Below are 6,136 nucleotides of genomic sequence, written 5' to 3'. Positions count from 1 at the left end.
AGGCGATTGCCCGTCTTTGGGACACCCTTCCAGTGATGAAGACTCATCCTTATCACTACCCCTATGACATGTTCCGTACACCAGTCACTATGCTTTTGTCTGCCCTAGAGGAGAGGATGATGAGGCCATTGGGATGCCTGTGTAGTACCTCGTGGCCCTGGAGTCACCCTTCGATGACATAGTGGATAACTTGGTGGCTGCACATACGGAGGCTCACACACGTCCTCCTAATAGGACCGAGCTTCTCCATCCTGCGCCACCCCGGACATGCCCTTCCTCGTTAGCTTCGTGTGCATCGTCAGCCCAGCCGGTTAGCCACGAGCTGCCTATGCTTGAGGAGTTCAATCAAGTTATTCCTCCTACCCCTATTAGAGCTACTCCACATTCTAGCCCCGTGCATGCTTTGCCGCCTCGAGCCGTCCGTCTAGAGCTCGTGCATGAGGAAGTTGAGTCTCCAGCACCTCCTCTGGGACTTACCCTCGGCCAGCCAATCCAGGTTCCCTCCACCTCCACCTAGAGAGGGTGTGGCAGTGCGTCAGGACGCTTGTATGATATGTATCATTGTGTGCTCTTAGGCCAAAAATAAGTAGTCGTGTTGCATCATGTAGGATCAGGAGAAGTGCACTAGCTAAATAACATGTCAGGCATGTTTGTGTTGGAAATATGCCCTAGAGGCAATGATAAAATAGTTATTATTATATTTCCTGTTTCAAGATAATCGTTTATTATCCATGCTATAATTGTATTGAACGAAAACATAGATACATGTGTGGATACACAGACAAAACAATGTCCCTAGCAAGCCTCTAGTTGGCTAGCCAGTTGATCAAGGATGGTCAAGGTTTTCAGACCATATGCAAGTGTTGCCACTTGATAACTGGATGACATCATTAGGAGAATCATGTGATGGACTAGACCCAAACTATGAACGTAGCATGTGATCATGTCATTTTATTGCTATTGTTTTCTGCGTGTCAAGTATTTATTCCTATGACCATGAGATCATATAACTCACTAACACCGGAGGAATGCCTTGTGTGTATCAAACATCGCAACGTAACTGCGTGACTATAAAGGTTCTCTACAGGTATCTCCGAAGGTGTCTGTTGAGTTAGTATGGATAAGGACTCGGATTTGTCACTCCCTGTGACGGAGAGGTATCTCGGGGCCCACTCGGTAATACAACATCACAAACAAGCCTTGCAAGCAATGTGACTAAATGTAAGTCACGGGATCTTGTATTACGGAACAAGTAAAGGGACTTGCCAGTAACGAGATTTAAATAGGTATACGGATACTTACGATCGAATCTCGGGCAAGTAACATACCGAAGGACAAAGGGAATGACAAATGGGAGTATATGAATCCTTGGCACAGAGGTTCAACCGATAAGATCTTCGTAGAATATGTAGGATCCAATATCGGCATCCAGGTTCCGCTATTGGATATTGACCGAGGAGTATCTCGGGTCATGTCTACATAGTTCTTGAACCCGCAGGGCTTGCACACTTAAGGTTCGATGATGTTTTAGTATAGTTGAGTTATATGTGTGGTTACTGAAGATTGTTCGGAGTCCTGGATGAGATCACAATCGTCACAAGGGTTTCCGGAATGGTCTGGAAACGAATATTGATATATAGGATGGTTTCATTTGGTCACCAGAAAGTTTCAGACATTACCGGTAGTGTACCGGGAGTGACGAATGGGTTCCGGGTATTTACCGGGAGGGGCCCACCCACCCGGGAGTGAGCCCAGAGACCCTAGGGTGGCGCACCAGCCCTTAGTGGGCTGGTGAGGCCAGCCCAATAGGACCATGGCGCCACAAGGGAAAAATACCAAAGGAAAGAAAAAAAGGAAAGAGGGAGGTGGGAGGGAAGGAGTGGACTCCTTCCCCCAAACCGAATTGGGGTGGGAGTCCACCTCCTCCTTCGACCGGCGCCCTTGGGGATCCCTTGAGACCCAAGGCTAGCCCCTATCCTCCTCCTATATATGCTGGTGGTATTAGGGCTTTTGAGACACAACTTTGCCACGTCCAACTCAAACCTATACCACGTAGTTTTACCTCTAGATCGGATTTCTGCGAAGCTCGGGCAGAGCCCTGCAGGAGTAGATCATCACCACCAACAGAGCACCGTCACGCTGCCGGATAACTCATCTACTTATTTGTCTCTCTTGCTGGATCAAGAAGGACGAGATCGTCATCGAGCTGTCATGTGCTGAACGCGGATGTGCCGTTCGTTCGGCGCTAGATCGGAACGGATCGTGGGACGACGGTGATTTGAATCACGAAGCTGTACCACTACATCAACCGCGTTTCTTAACGCTTCCCGCTTAGCGATCTACAAGGGTACATAGATATAATCTCCTCTCGTAGATGAACATCACCATGATAGGTCTTCGTGTTCGTGGGAAATTTTTGGTTTCCCATGCAACGTTCCCCAAAAGTGGCATCATGAGCTAGGTTCATGCGTAGATGTTATCTCGAGTAGAACACAAAAGATTTTGTAGGCGTTGATGTTCGATTTTCTGCTCTCCTTAGTCTTTTCTTGATTCGGCGGTACTGTTGGATTGAAGCGGCCCGGACCGACATTACTCGTATGCTTACGAGAGACTGGTTTCATCGACTGACATGCAACTCGTTGCATAAAGATGACTGGCGGGTGTCGGTTTCTTCAACTTTAGTTGAATTGGTTTTTACCGAGGCAGTCCTTGGAGAGTGGTTAAATAGCAATTTGCACATCTCTGGGTTTTTGCGTAAGTAAGATGCGATCATACTAGATACCCATAGCAGCCACGTAAAACATGAAACAACAAATTAGAGGACATATAACTTGTTTTTGCAGGGTATGCTTGTGATATGATATGGCCAATGACGTGATGTGATATATTGGATTTATGAGATGATCATGTTGTAATAGTTAATATCGACTTGCACGTCGATGCTGCGGCAACTGGCAGGAGCCATAGGGTTGTCTTTAAACTAACGTTTGTGTTTGCAGATGCGTTTACTATATTGCTAGGTCGTAGCTTTAGTACTAATAGCATAGATAGCATGGCAACCTCGATGGCAACACGATGATGGAGATCATGATGATAGAAATCATGGTGTGGCGCCGGTGACAAGAAGATCATGCCGGTGCTTTGGTGATGGAGATCAAGAAGCACAAGATGATGGCCATATCATGTCACTTATGAATTGCATGTGATGTTAATCCTTTTATGCACCTTATTTTTCTTAGAACGACAGTAGCATTATAAGGTTATCTCTCACTAAAAATTCCAAGATGAAATTGTGTTCTCCCCGACTATGCACCATTGCGATAGTTCGTCGTTTCGAGACACCACATGATGATCGGGTGTGATAGACTCAACGTTCACATACAACGGGTGCAAAACAGTTGCACACGCGGAACACTCGGGTTAAACTTGACGAGCCTAGCACGTGCAGACATGGTCTCGGAACACATGAGACCGAAAGGTCGAGCATGAATCATATAGCTGATATGATTAGCATAGAGATGCTTACCACTGAAACTACTCTCAACTCACGTGATGATCGGACTTGAGTTAGTGGATTTGGATCATGTACTACTCAAATGACTAGAGATATGTACTTTTTGAGTGGGAGTTTATCAGTAATTTAATTAGTTAAACTCTAATTATCTTAAACATAGTTTAAGTCCACTTTGCAATATTTTATGTTGTAGACCAATGGCTCATGCGGTAGCAACCCTGAATTTCAATACGTTCATAGAGAAAGCTAAGTTGAAAGATGATGGAAGCAACTTTGTAGACTGGGCTCGTAATCTAAAGCTGCTCCCGCAAGCTGGGAAGAAGGATCATGTCCTTAATACAACGCTAGGAGATGAACCACCCGCTACGTCTAGCCAAGATGTTTTGAATGCCTGGTTAACACATAAGGAGGACTACTCAGTAGTTCAATGTGCAGTCTTGTATGGCTTAGAACCGGGACTTCAATGTTGCTTTGAGCATCATGGAGCATATGAGATGTTCCAGGAGTTGAAGTTTATCTTTCAGAAGAACGCCCGGATCGAGAGGTATGAGACCTCCGATAAATTCTATGCTTGCAAGATGGAGGAGAATTCGCCTGTCAGTGAACATGTGCTAAAAATGTGTGGGTACTCAAACCGTCTAGCTGAGGTGGGGATTGAACTCCCGCAAGAGGCTATCACTGACAGAATTCTTCAATCATTGCCACCTAGCTATAAGAGCTTTGTGTTGAACTATAACATGCAAGGGATGAACAAGTCACCCGGCGAGTTATTCGCAATGCTGAAAATCGCAGAGTCAGAACTCCGAAAAGAGCATCAAGTGTTGATGGTCAATAAGACCACTGGTTTCAAGAGAAACGGCAAAGGCAAGAAGGGTAACTCCAAGAAGAGCGGCAAGCCTGTTGCCAATCCGACGAAGAAACCCAAGGCTGGACCTAAGCCTGAAACATAGTGTTATTATTGCAAGGGAATGGGTCACTGGAAATGCAACTGCCCCAAGTATTTGGCTGATAAGAAGGCGGCCAACGCCAAACCACGTATATGTGATATACATGTTATTGATGTGTACCTAACCAACTCTCGTAGTAGTGCCTGGGTATTTGATACCGGTTTTGTTGCTCATATTTGCAACTCGAAGCAGGAACTGCAGAATAGACGAAGGCTGGCGAAGGATGAAGTGACGATGCGCGTGGGAAATGGTTGCAAGGTTGATGCAATCGCCGTCGGCACAGTCTCACTTCAGTTACCATCAGGATTAGTTATGAACTTAAATAATTGTTATTTAGTGCGTGCGTTAAGCATGAACATTATATATCGATCTTGTTTATTGCGAGACGGTTACTCGTTTAAGTCAGAGAATAATGGTTGTTCTATTTCTATGAGTAATATCTTTTATGGTCATGAACCCAATGTGAGAGGATTGTTCATATTGAATCTTGATAGCGATGATACACATATACATAACATTGAGACCAAAAGATGTAGAATTAACAATGATAGCGCCATGTTTTTGTGGCACTACCGCTTAGGTCATATTGGTGTAAAGCGCATGAAGAAACTCCATGCTGATGGGCTTTTGGAGTCACTTGATTTCGAATCACTTGACACGTGCGGACCATGCCTCATGGGCAGGATGTCTAAGACTCCGTTCTCCGGAACAATGGAGCGTGCAAGTGACTTGTTGGAGATCATACATACCGATGTGTGCGGTCCGATGAGTGTGGAGGCGCGCGGCGGATATCTTTATTTTCTCACCTTCACTGACGATTTGAGTAGGTATGGATATATCTACTTGACGAAGCACAACTCTGAAACATTTGAGAAGTTCAAGCAATTTCAGAGTGAAGTTGAAAATCATCGTAACAAGAAGATCAAGTTCCTACGATCTGATCGAGGGGGCAAATATCTGAGTTTCGAGTTTGCTGCTCACTTAAGACACTGTGGAATCATTTCACAGTTGACACAGCCTGGAACACCACAACGTAATGGTATGTCCGAATGTCGTAATCGTACTTTGTTAGAAATGGTGCGATCTATGATGTCTCTCACCGATTTGCCATTATCGTTTTGGGGTTATGCATTAGAGACATCTGCATTCACTTTAAATAGGGCACCATCAAAATCCGTTGAGACGACACCATATGAGCTATGGCATGGCAAGAAACCAAAGTTGTCGTTTCTTAAAGTTTGGGGATGCGATGCTTATGTCAAAAAGCTTCAGCCCAAAAAGCTGGAACCCAAGCGGAAAAGTGCGTCTTTATAAGTTACCCAAAAGAGACAGTTGGGTACACCTTCTATTTCAGATCCGAGGGCAAAGTGTTTGTTGCTAAGAACAAAGCTTTTCTTAAGAAGGAGTTTCTCTCAAAAGAATTGAGTGGGAGGAAGATAGAACTTGATGAGGTTGTGGAACCTCTGCTCCAACAGGATGGTGGCGCAAGGCAGGGAGAAATCTCTGTCGAGGTAACACTGGTTGTGGAGGAAGCTAATCATGATGATCATGAAGCTTTGGATCAAGTTACTATCGGACCTCGCAGGTCGACAAGATCATGTACTGCTCCTGAGTGATACGGGAATCCTGTCTTATCTATCATGTTGTTAGACAATAATGAGCCTGCGAATTATGA

The sequence above is a fragment of the Hordeum vulgare genome, chromosome 3H (genome assembly GCF_904849725.1).
Source record: "Hordeum vulgare subsp. vulgare chromosome 3H, MorexV3_pseudomolecules_assembly, whole genome shotgun sequence".
NCBI lineage: Eukaryota > Viridiplantae > Streptophyta > Magnoliopsida > Poales > Poaceae > Hordeum > Hordeum vulgare.
This window is presented reverse-complemented; position numbering follows the sequence as displayed.